The sequence below is a fragment of the Macaca mulatta genome, chromosome 4 (genome assembly GCF_049350105.2).
Source record: "Macaca mulatta isolate MMU2019108-1 chromosome 4, T2T-MMU8v2.0, whole genome shotgun sequence".
NCBI lineage: Eukaryota > Metazoa > Chordata > Mammalia > Primates > Cercopithecidae > Macaca > Macaca mulatta.
The window spans coordinates 8218470-8231849 of NC_133409.1; the positions used below are offsets into that span (position 1 = coordinate 8218470).

A 13380-nucleotide genomic window follows, 5' to 3' on the forward strand; every position below is an offset into this window, starting at 1 on the left:
AAGGATTTTCAAATGCAAGATGAAGTGAAACATTATTTCTAGGGAAAAGATTTTTAGTTTTGATATTTTATGTTGGTGGTGTTAGAATCATTTAATTGGTGATGGCCTGTGTCCAAATAAAGCAAATTATGCATTTAATTCAATTCAACTCAGCTAACCATTCTTGAGCACCTACTCGGTTTCGGGTTCTGAGGTAGGCAGTTTAGATCTATTATTGAATCTTCACCACAGACAAATGCAGTAGACACTGGCCTGATTTTGCACAGAAAAAGACAGCGGCTCAGAGAGGTCTATCATTTGCCCAAGGTCACACAGCCATTCTGCAGACCAGCTGGAGTTGGCCTTGGATCTCCCAGAGCCTGTATTGTTCATGCTTTTCACCACTGTGGCTCTCAGGCCTTACCCTTCAGCCCAAGAGTTCACAGTGGCTATAAAGAAAGGGCAACCCAAAACTATTTTAAAGTAAACAAAGTGATTGTAAGTTTAATGGTCAAAATCTATACAAAGAACTATAAAAGCACAAATGAGGGCTGAATTCATATACTTTTAAACTGCAATCTAGTCATCACAATTGGAAACCCTCCATCATGTTCCCGGGACGGGTGTTGCTTTGCTCTCCATTGTCATGATTGGTTGTCTTAGCCCCTTCAGGCTGCTATAACAAAACAGCACACTCTGGGTGGTTTATAACTACAGACATTTATTTCTCACAGTTCTGGAGGCTGGGAAGTCCAAGTCCAAGGCACCTGCAGTTGCCTGCTGTTCACACATAGACAGCTACTTTTCACTCTAGCCTCACAGGGCAGAAGGGGTGAGGGTCTCTCCTGGGCCTCGCCTCTTTTCTCTTCTCTTCTCTTCTCTTCTCTTCTCTTCTTTCTCCTTCCTTCCTTCCTTCCTTCCTTCCTTCCTTCCTTCCTTCCTTCCTTCCTTCCTTCCTTTTCTTCCTTTCTTCCTTTCTTCCTTCCTTTCCTTCCTTTCTTTTTTGAGATGGAGTCTTGCTCTGTAGCCCAGGCTGGAGTACAGTGACGTGATCTCGGCTCACTGCAACCTCTACCTGCTGGGTCCTGGTTCAAGCAATTCTCCTGCCTCAGTCTCCTGAGTAGCTGGGATTACAGGCACGCGTCACCATGCCCAGCTAATTTTTGTATATTTTTAAGTAGAGAGAGGATTTCACCATGTTGGCCAGGATGGTCTTGAACTTCTGATCTCGTGATCCGCCCACCTCAGCTTCCCAAAGTGCTGGGATTACAGGCGTGAGCCACTGCGTCCTGGGCCTCTTTTCTAAGGTGGCTTCGCTTCATCCTCATGACCTAAGTGGCTCCCATAGGCCCCACCTCCTAATACTATCCCCTTGAGGGGAGGATTTCAACACAGGAATTTTGGAGGGACACAAACATTCAGAAACAGCATTGGTGTTTGGTTTTTACTTTGCTGTGTGTTTTGGAAAGGGAAAGGAACATCTTGCCCCATGGGCTGGCTGCGGCCACCTGCAAGGCATTTTCAGGCAGCCTCAATTCTCTGTGATCCACGCCTCCACGGGGCCATTTGAGGGCTTTAACGCCACATAAATGTACATAATTCACCAGTGGGAGAGAGGCACCGTCATGAAGCATTCATGGACCCTTCGCTATAAATGCCATCACATTAACCAGCTGCACAAGACTCGGAGATGCTGCAGTTCTGTTGAAAAAAATAAAAGAGGCACAAAGTTTGTTTTGAAATGATGTTGAGCCTCTTACCAACAAACCATTAATAACATTATTTCTTATTTTTTTAATACCTTACAGGTACAGCTCCCAAAGCAGTCAATTGTCTGGCAATAAAGCGTGATGGGGCATGTAACAATTATGTAACAGCTGCAGAGACATCACGGATATAATTTAGTACCTTCTACCACCCTAGGATATAATAAAAGTAAGATTTAAGTATGTATCAATAAAGCTGACAGAGCAACACCAGAGCAGGCCTTCTTCAGCACAACGCCGCTAATCAGCCTCAAAAGGAAACGAGGAGATGCAGAAAAGAGTGGAGAGGAGGAGTAACAGGAGGAGGAAGAAGTAGAGAAGGAAGAGGAAGAGGAGGAGGGAGAAGAGGAAGAAACAGAGAGGAAAGGGGAAAAGAGGAGGGGAAGGAGAAAAAGAAAAAGAAAACTCGTTTGCTCTCCTGCAGGCATGATGCAACAGCTAACACCAGCCAGCCTCCTCTGGACTGAATTCAGGCCGGGAACGCGGGGGTTTCCTGGGCCTGCAGCCCGCGGGGCACGTTCGACCCACATTCTGCTGTGTGTGTGCACCGTGCGACACGTCACCCTCCCATCTTTGCACATGCCCTTGAATATTTCTGTGCTTCTGATTCATCTGGTCCACAGTTTACACCTCGAGGTAACTCTAATTCTGTCTCTTCGTTTTCCTTCACAAATGAAGGCTCATTTCTCCTTTACTCCATCTCCATTTGAGACCTACTTTAGTTTTTCTTTAATTTTCTCTGCAATAATCAGGCTCCCTTTGCTCAAGCGTAGTTCTTTTACCAAGTAACCTGACTTTCTTTGCTCTCAGATTTGTCGTGATCGAGGCTTGAAGCAAACTGTTGCAAGGTGATATTTTAGCTTTCACTGATACGCTGAGAACCAGTGTGGTACAGAAACTGCTTCAGTAAATGAACACCAGACAGGCTCAATCTGGCCTACTCTGGTTGATGCTAAGCTTAGAAGAAAGAGGAGAAAGAGAGAGGCAGAAACTGAGACAGAAGGACAGAGAGAGAAATGCTCTGTTATTTTGAATGTTTCTACTGATTCTTTATGATCCACCAAGCTTTACTCAAACACCCTTTAAGATGATGTAGATAAATTACAAGATGCTGAGGAGGACAACGCTCTTTTAGAAGGAGACTCTCCAAGCCTTTCTCCACTTCAACTAAAGAATGTGTTTCAATGAGTCTGCGATCTCGGTGGCCTCTTATTACTGTCATCTCATTCATATCCAAATCAGGAAACCGGAGAAAGTTCTGAAATGAGGGGCCGGCGTTCTTATTAACACCAGCCATGGCAGGCATTGGAAGGAGCTTAAAAGGAGGTGGAAATCACTGATTTCCGAAGAAGTCAGCTCAGATGAGTTTTGTTACTTCTCTTTAAATGAGATTGCGTTTACACTAGGGACTTTTTCCACTTGAGCCAGGTGCCGACAGGATGTGAGGGTGCAGGGCCGAATAAGAGCCCGGCGTTGGCTTTAAAAATGAAGCAGAAGACTGAGGAAAGGGCGCTAGGGTCTATCGAGGAGAAAAACACTTCTTGTTCCTTAAGTAGATCAGCTATAGGAAAAGAGGCAGTTTCCTCTACTGAGTGATTTTGAAGTGAGAAAACATCTAAACCTTCCAAAATGTTGCTTGGAATTGATTTGTGCATAGGTGCAATACTACTAAGCCCACGTTTGGGCCATAGCCCTACACTAAAGAGATGCACTGAAAAAAACATTTTAAATAAAAAATCCTGGGAGTGCAATATCCTGTTGACCCAACCTTAAATAGCAAAGCTCTTCAGCCAATCCCGTGAGAGGTGCTGCAGTGTGTGCACAGTCGGGGAACTCCCTTGTTACCATTTCCGTTCAGTCACTTACAAGCTGGGCATGGGCCAGTTGGGGAGGAATGACTGTGTTCGTTCAAAATTTCAAATAGCTGCATACAACAGAAACCCTCATACAGCACCTGAAACATGGGGGTGTATGCAGCACACACTTGACATACGCAGGTGAGCTGCTGAGTGCTGTGTGGCGGCCCCACCTACTCGCTCTGTTCTCCTCAAGGGGTTGCTCCAACTAGAGCTGCATTCTGACTTTTGCTAGCCCTGGGCACTTCTGCCTTCATGACTCCTCAAGTATGTATTAAAAATGATATTTTATGGCTGTATTGGTATAGACAGGTATATTAACATTATAGTAAAACATTTTCTTTAAGTTAGAAATTCATTTTTTTCCTTCTGATTTTAGAAAGAATGAAAACTTTTTCAGAGCCCCTAAACATCTTTTGTGGATTCCAGGCACTCTGCTTCTTGTGCCCAGTGGCTAAGAAATCAGTGAAGAGGACATGGAGAACTCAAGGGAACACCCCCCCTTTCGCCTTCTGCCATGATTGTGAGGCCTCCCCAGCCACGTGGTACTGTGAGTCCATTAAACCTCTGTTTCTTTATAAATTACCCAGTCTCGGGTACGTCTTTATCAGCAGTGTGAAAACTGACTAGTACAGCTGTGGAGTCTTTATTCTAAGTGCACTGTGAGTATCTGATGGGCATTAGGGAACTAGCAGAACTTGGCAAAACTGCCAGTCCAAGCTGATGAATACCGCCTCTTTAATGACTAGAGATGGCTTATTCTAAAGCTGGGCATGGTGGCAGGCACCTGTAGTCCCAGCTACTCAGGAGGCTGAGGCAGGAGAATCGTTTGATCATGGGAGGCGGAGGTTGTAGTGAGCCGAGATCATGCCACTGCACTCAAGCCTGGGAGACAGAGCAAGACTCTGTCTCCAAAAAAAAAAAAAAAAAAAGGTGGCTGATTCCAAATAGTAAGTGAGTGACTAATAAAAGCTGAATCTGAATCTGCTAGAGGTAGTATTTGAGGTTTCTTGCAAAGCAGCCCCTACAGAAATAAAGATCCCCAGTGCTTACTTGCTTATGCCCCTAATTCCTGAGCAGGAATTTGATTTTAGCCTAAGACACGGGTGTACATTATTTATCCTCATTATCCATGTTCATCTGCCAAACCTCGATGCTGATGCTTGTAGTCATTTCCCCACCTGATTTCAAGGCTCAATTCAATTATCTTCTTCTCTAAAAGCTGCTCCTAATAGCTCCCTGCAGTTCCCATCCCACCTCTGCACGCCAAGTGAAGTCTCTCTCATTTCTCTCCACCAAGCACTTTGTAAATAATCTCTAATAAAATATTTATCTTCAAACATACAAGCATTAATAAAGAGTTGTTGGATAAATAAATAAATGGTGCATTTAACTAGTTATTCATGTGTTTGTTTCCTGCCATCGGCCATGAACCCTTCGAAGACAGTCTTATTCTCAGGTATATCGGTGTATCTACAACATCTAAGCGTGTTTGACACAGTGTAGGTACTAATGTTCGCTGAATGAAAAAACAAAATTCCAACCCTGCTGAAATTGATGACGGGTCAAAATGCCATCATTCTTTTCAGCTTTCAAATTCTTGCCAAAGAATGAACGTGAGATAGAAGTGATTCCCCTTCTGAGAGCAGGAAGTGATCTCCCTCTGGGAGCAGGAAGTGATCCCCCGTCTGACAGCAGGAAGTGATCCCACCTCTGAGAGCAGGCCCACCTGTGGAAGCTGGCACAGAAATCCATGCTCACTGCCTGGTCATGTAACTGACTTAGCCAAGTTTGTACTGCTTCCAGCAATTCAGGGGGTCTTTGGAGTAAAGGTGAAATACCAAAAATAACAAGGTAGAGATTTTAAAGCACTCAAAGGGAACTCTATCACCTTCTTTAAAATATATATTTGTACATTTTTTCCGGTCACCCTTTAGGTGGGAGCCTTCTATCACTATACAGAGGACAGCAACAAGGATATCTTAATGCAAACTCCATGCTTGGCAAAATGCATTTAGAGCCAAGATAAGTTAAGCACCTAGCACAGTGCCCTACACACAAAAATAAGGTGCTTGACTGGATCAATGAATAAATGGTAATTAACAATCCGTAAAGTAATGTGTTACCTTGTCAAAAGAACTGACAAGTAGATTCTTTCCTCAGGCCACTTTAGTATAAACTTAAGTGATTTAATTTATAAAAAATCCAATTTATGCTTCACTTTCAACAGAAGAATTATTTCTTAAAGTCAGTTGTGGCTGTAGGTGTATCCGTTTAAATTCAATGAACTCAAAACCCTAAATACCCTTCAATGCCATGATGGCTAAACGGAGGGATGATGGTTTTGACCAGTTCCCAACCCGAGGGGTGGGTGGGGATGCGAGACAGGCCGCTGTGCAATGGAACAAGGGTCGGCAACAGGTAATGGGGAACGTGTGCTTCGAAACCAAGAGGCAGAAAACGGAAATGGGAAACAGATGGACTATCAGAGGATTCCATTTACCCACAGAGTTCAAAGGGAGTGATATGTCCATCAGGTTCCAAGGAAAGACCTCATTAAGCTACAAACCCTAGAGAAATATGCACGTAAAAACACTTCCTTCTTATTAAGCTAGAGCAGGTCAAACTTCTGTTTACAATCTATAACAAAATCTTGCTTTTTCAGATGAATATTTACCTGATTGGCAAGCAGAGACCGTCCCTGTTCTTCGGACTTCAAACGCGCTTCCACCTTGGAAACTCCGGCCTGTGTGGAACACACCAAACTCCTCAGTCAGTGCCCAAGGGGCAGGGCCTGTTTTGACAATCATCACCCAGGTGAACTTTATTTTTCAAGCTTTTACCTGAGGGGATGGTGGGAAAACTTGTTTAAAATCGTCAGTTCCACAACTGCGATCGCTTGCAATTTAAACAGGTCTCCCTTAAATAAATAGTCTTGACTCAAAAAATCTCCCCTTCTCTTTTTCTTGTCATTTGCTCCAATCTCTCATCTTGTGTCCAACGAGACGCGTACTGTCCTGGCATCAGAACAGAGGCTTCTGACCCCTGTGCCCTCCGGCCCCTGCTGCCCCTCCTCCCCTCCCGGCCACGTGCCCTCCGGAACCCTGGAAGTTGAACTGTGGCACCTGCAGAGGTTTCATTTGACCTGCCCGGCTGCTGGGTCTTTTTCTCTGGCACCTCATCAAATCTGTCACTTCTGGTCCTGACCCCAGGCAACTCCCCATCCGCTGGGCTTCTCAATATATTTTTAGTCCCCTTGTAGAGAGGAGGATGTTCCAGAACTTCTGGATGTATTTCTTGCACCACGCTGGGGATGGTAGAATACACGTGGCTACCACCAACCCCACAGAGAAAGCTCCTCAAATTTCCTGTCCAGACTAGAAGCTCCATGGTGCCAGGGCCATGCTGAACACAGAGTTTCCCTGAAAGACCATCAGCCTTCCCAGACTTTTCCCCGGAGAGTGAGGTGCAACCTTCCTGCTGCTGGGTCCCCTCGAAATATCTGTTCCACCTTCAGCTTCTTCCCTAGCATTTGGTGGATAAGGAGTAAAAGGTGTGAAGATTTCTGGGGCATGCGCATTTCCATCTTCCCCCAGCATTCTCAAATCAGCCGAATTCTACTTTCACATTTCTTCTCTGAGGGGTGGAATTTATAATGTCATCTAGATTTTCTTTTTCCTTTAACGTGTTTGGTACAAATCTTGTGCATAGTGTTCTAAGCTTAGTTCTTGATATTCAAACCCCACCTTCTTTAGTCCCTAAGAATGTATTGTATTATTTCCCCCTTAAACTCTGGTTCTTGTCCATCAAAATCAGTTTGGTTTTCAGGCTATAGTTTCCGTTACCTGTTTAAGGAATCCATCCAGATATTAAAGTTTCCTATTTCTTCCAGGCTGTATTTCCATCCCACTGAGACCAGAGCCTATCATTGTCACTAGAAACAAGGGGAAAGATGAGGGGTGAAATGGGTGAAAAAAAATGGAGTAAGTTCTATCAAATTGATGTCACAAATATGGAAACTCAAATAAATGGATAATGGTTACCATTTATTGAGTCAATCAGCCCTTATCCAACTCACGTGCTTTTATTCAGACTATTGCTCCATGGGCTAAAAAAAATACATTTATTGCCCCTAAGGCAGAGATGTATGATAAATATAATAAGCAATTATGGGGATTGTTGGTTAATTTATACATTTACTACATTATAAAATATCTTGCCAAACACACGACAACACCCAATAGATTTAATAGGTTTTAAGAAATATATTGAAGGCAATAATAGATCTTAAGTAACACTTTGAAGGCAAAGATCATGCCCCAGACTTGTAATTATGTCACAGCTCTATGGCGGGCGAGGTGCCCAGCAGATGTGCCATAGACTCTGCTCTGCTCACAGCTAAGGAGCAGATAATAAGTCTATTCGTCGTTCTCTACTTAACAGAGAATCATACAAAGGAAATTGGTGGTAATCAGTTGAGAGGAGATGGTGTTAGGAGAGGGAAGATGCTCCTATTATTCAATATTTAATGGGTATTTTGCGTCAAGAAACTCTGTGGGCAACTGAAGCAATATGACAAGAAATATCTATGAGAATGAGTTAAGATCACCACACTAGGTAAGGTGACCATGTAGTTTATCATTCAAAGCGGGAAATATTTTTTAAGGGAGCACTGTTAATTATTTATCTCACACACACTGGAGGGTATTGTTACCCTAATGTCAGAAGACCTTAAGACATAGTAGAGTCACGGAACATTCAAGATGCAAAGTACTTAGGAAATTATGTAGCTCAGTATTGAGGGGGAAAAGATCTGTTCCCCAGAACAAGAGATTTATTTCTGAGAAACTGGTTTTTGTTAATACTGAGAGATACTAGGAAAAAATATATATATTTGGCAGCCAAACAAATTTGGTGCATGTTCTTGGAGATCCATAATGCATGTTAACCCACTAAAGGGAAATCTTCAATAAGCAAACTTGGCTTAAAATGGCATTCCCCAAAATATCTGCACACTGATTTTCTCCACCATTTTTGTTTGTTTGTTTTGGTAACGCACTTACTGCCATCTTGCAGATAGAAACAGGTACCTAGTTAGTTTTCTCTAGTTTTATGGTGTTAGAAAAGGCCCAAGGAAATTCAGTAATTTTTCCAGGGTCTTTTGTTGTTGTTGTTGTTGTTGTTGTTGAGATGGAGTCTCGCTCTGTCGCACAGGCTGGAGTGCAGTGGCTCAATCTCGGTTCACCACAACCTCCACCTCCCTGGTTCAAGCAATTCTCCTGCCTCAGCCTCCTGAGTAGCTGGGACTACAGGCGCCCGCCACCACGCCCAACTAATTTTTTGTATTTTTCGTAGAGACGGGGTTTCACCGTGCTAGCCAGGATGGTCTCAAACTCCTGACCTCATGATCCACCCGCCTCGGCCTCCCAGAGTGCTGGGATTACAGGCATGAGCTTCCGCGCCCAGCCCAGGGTCTTTTATAGTTGCTGGGTAGCAGGGCTAAAATAGAAATGGAGTAATAATAGCAGTGGTAACAATAGCATCACAGTAGCAGTAATGGCAGCAGTAGTAGTAACAGTAGCAGTGATAATGGTTACCATTTATTGAGCTCCTTCCATTCTGTACATTGTAGGGGATCAAAAACCCCTATGTGTTTACCAGTCTCCCCAGCCAGCAGCTAAACTCAAGGAGGGCAGCTTTCACTAATGTATCCTCAATATTTCAGCAGAGCACCTGACTGGTATAGGCCCTTCATAAATATTTATTGATTACTGAATGAATAAATGCATATGCACAGTAAATTCTAAGACTAAAAAAGAACTGCCCAAATGTGCCAGAGTGGTCCTTTATTTTTATGAATCAACAAATCTCTTTTTCCTTTTTCTCCCCTGCACTCAAAGGTACAAACATACAGTGCAGTGTATGTTCAGAACAGCTCCGTGAAACTTCTCCAATTCCAGGAAACAAAATTTCGAAGGACAGTTTCTCATGTAAATGAGAAAAGACACATTACAATCATTTTGAAGATTACCTTGAATTACGAACAACACAACACACAGAAGGAAAATTCGAACAGGGCTTTGCTATTCACCAGGGTCACACACTGAAAAGATCCCCACCGCAAAATTATTCCATTAACAATCATCAGAATAAAAGGTAACAGCAGGTGTTAGCAGGCAAGAAGAAATTGGCCTACAAAATGAGGGGTATTACCTGTAATAATGAAAGTTAAACATTTTAATGAGCCTACTGGGATCCACTTGGTAATCACTGTTTAATAAAAGGAACAAAAGGGAAAATGATATATGTTATCGAACAAGAAAATAAATAATAAATTACTCATCTTTGATTTTAGCGTATTCTGTGACTTGGGTGCTTTTTTGATGTCTATTTCAAGGAGGTTAGTTTTTTATATTTAAAGGAAAAATTAAGAGGTGACATCATGATGTAGTGGTTATCTTCAAATATTTAAAGAACTCTCATAAGCAAGGGAGCAAGTGCCTTTACCCCCTTCCGCCTCCAGAGAAAAGATCTAAGATCAGCAGTGGAAGTGACAGAGAGGCACATTACATATATGAATGTAGACAAGAATTTTCTCATCATCAGAGCTGGCCAATAATGGGTCAGTTTGCCTCGAATATTACAGAGTTGGGTTTCTTATCACTGGAATTGATGGGCAGAGCTGGGGCCACCATCTGTCAGGGGTGCTATTGAGGGTTAACTTTCATTTAGACAAGTTTACATTGAACTTGTCCTTTAACTTCTGGGATCCTCCAACTCTTTGTGGGACATGGTAGATTTTTATTTTCCTGCTATTTCTGCCCCAACACAGGACATTTGGTGAGTAGCTAGTTTCATGGGGTTATTGGCCCCAACATTCTTAGCACACAGGTTAACACCAACTTCTTCCCATCTGTTCAAGGCAAGTAGGAAGGCAAGAAGGGCACATGCCATAGACAGTCTCCCCTGTCACCTCATTCTTGGTCCGGTCCTGCCAGGGAATCTCACTGAAAGTGGAAGACAGAGGCTTCAACTGACATCATAAGAAACCTCCGGTGAGTCCTCAAGAACAAGCAAGGACTTTGGGCAAGTTCTAATCCAAGGCTGCACTGAACCCCTTGTCATCATGCACTTCCATCTAAACATAGATAACCCATAGAAGTCAACAAGAAAGAGACAACTGAACAGAAAAGCAGGCTAAACACGTTGCAAAAGAGGACATTGAAACGGCTCATAAGGATACAAAATGTCCTTAGTCACTTGGTCATCAAAGAAATGCAGATTAAAACTACAAGATAAAGCCAGGCACAGTGCCTCATGCCTGTAATCCCAGCACCTTGGGAGGCTGAGGCAGGTGGATCACCTGAGCTCAAGAATTCAAGGACAGCCTGGGCAACATAGTGAAACTCCATCTCTACAAAAAAACAAAAACAAAAACAAAAACAAAAAACAAAAAACAAAACCACACACACACACAAAAATTAGACAGCGTGGTGGGGCACCTGTAGTCCCAGCTATTTGAGGGGCTGATGTGGTGGGATTGCTTGAGCTCAGGAAGTTGAGGCTGCAGTGAGCTGTGATTTCGCCACTGAACTCTAGCCTGGAAGATAAAGCAAGACCCTGTCTCATACCAAAAGAAAGCAAACAAACAGTAACACAAAAAGATACTACTACATGACCAGCAGAGAAGCTAAAATTAAAAAGACTGACTATGCCAAGAGTTGACACGGAAGTGGAACAACTGTAATTCTCATAAATTGCTGGTGTGAGTGTATATTTGTCCAACCACTTTGGAAAACTGGCAGTATCTAGTAAGTCTGAACGTATGCATCTCTTGTCACCCAGAAATGACGCTCCTGTACTTTTGTGCATCCAAAGACCTGTACAAGGTTGTTCACGGCAGCACTATTTATGATAGCCAAAAATGAGAATACAACTCAAACATATACAAGAGAAAAACAGATTTTGGTATATCCATAAAATGAAATACTTCACAGCAAAAACAGCCTACAGCTACATTCAATAGCATGAATGAGTGTCACCATATGAAGAGAAAGAACATGAACAAAAATAGTACACCCCGCATGATTCCATTTATATGAAGTTCACTCACAGACAAAATTAATCTTCAGTTTTAGAAGTCAGGATAGTAATTACCTTTAGGGTGGTAACAATGATCAAGAGAGGAGCAAGGGGAACTTCAGTAGCACTGGCAGTGTTTTCTTTCTGGGATTGTGCTGTGGTGAACAAGACAGATTCACTTTGTGCATTCACTGAGCTGTGTAGTTGTGATCTGTGCACTTTTCTGTACATCATGCATCAATAAAAGTTTGCTAAAATAGAGTATTAGATTGAAAAGTTCTTATAACCTGTAGTTTATCCAGCTGATTTTTTACTTAGCTCAATATTAAATAATTCTAAAATTCAGATTGACTGCATGTGAATTCTGCGAAAGGAGAGGAAACCACATAATGCTCTGGAAGAAACCGGTGTCTTCCAGAACCAAAGGAAAGGCTGGTGTTAGGAATGACATGGCATCCCAGCAGAAGCTGTGAGGATGACGATGGACGCCTTGGTCCAGAGCAGACTAATGCTTGACTGACAGATGGTGGGAAACAAACAGTATGGCTTCCAAGAAGTCATTCATTCCACGTAAAATTATTGCCACCCAAACATTCAACCCATGAATGCCCACCCACATACTAAATGCACAAGGTCACAGAGATGAAAGCCTGTTTATTCATTTGCAAGGTATAACCATAGAGAAATATCTTATTTCTTGAAGTTGCTCTCTTTTGTACAAAGACATCAAATATTCATTGCCATTTTAAATGTATTGTGACAGGTTCATTGCCCACCCAACTTATTGCAATACAGAACAGGACAGAAACAAAGTTCCTATCCAAACTCAATTATAGTGTTTTGTGATTTAAACTCAATTCATAAGAGTTTACAGATAAAGTTGCTCCACTCTTCATTGTATCATAATTTATTTCCATTACACCGTGTTGCACACCTGTGGCATGTGTTTGATGGAGGCAGGAGTCTGTACAGGATGCTGTCAAACTGGCTTGTCCATTCTAGGGCCAAAATCTTGAAATAACTTTTTCTTTGAATTCTAATTCAGTAACAAAATTTAGAAAGACTTATTTGTAAAAGACAGCAAAATAACTGGGAAACATTGCACTGACAGATGAAATGATAACTATGTACATCATTCTGAACAGTGAAGCCCCATTTTATATGCATGCATGTGTAGCTATCTATATGCATATGTGTCTCTCTCTCTACCTATCTAGCTTTCACAGCTCTTACATAAATGTCAAATCCTCATTCACCAGAGGCTTGATGCAACTTGCAGTGTGGGTGTCCTCAGAGTGATTTCTGACCCCGGCTGGTCTGGGTGTTCCATTTCTTCCTGCCTAGCTCTGCCTCACACTGCTAAGTCCCACTCCATATTCATCTGCCTGGATGGTTTCTTCTTTGTAGTAAGAGAACTGTCAGCCTTCCTGGTCATGGCTGCTCAAAGGTCACATCTTACCCATGCATTTCAGGAGATTTGTTTCCTGGAGTATTTGCCTCTGAAGACTACAGTGCTTTCTCCTCAATTCTGAGCATTTATCCTACTTCCACCCACCAGTGCTGAAACTTTGGGTGCTTTATAAAGCAGCAGAGGGCTTCTTAATTGAATCTAAAGAATTCCACGTTGTGTAGAAATCATAACTTCTACAATATTTCCTGTTTCGGTTATCTTTACCTCCCTTTTCATTTTCCCCTAG

The 13380-nt window shown here is 42.5% G+C and overlaps 1 long non-coding RNA gene across 1 annotated transcript in view; it reads right to left on the minus strand.

Annotated features, from left to right (window-relative positions):
- Positions 1-490: 490 nt before the first annotated feature.
- Positions 491-13380, minus strand: part of LOC144340707 (uncharacterized) — a 35403-nt gene continuing 22513 nt past the window's right edge. The window contains exons 2-4 of the long non-coding RNA XR_013416977.1: positions 7447-7535; positions 6279-6444; positions 491-1680 (exon numbers count right to left, since the gene is read on the minus strand). This is a non-coding gene — a long non-coding RNA (uncharacterized LOC144340707). The remainder of the gene's footprint in view (positions 1681-6278; positions 6445-7446; positions 7536-13380) is intronic.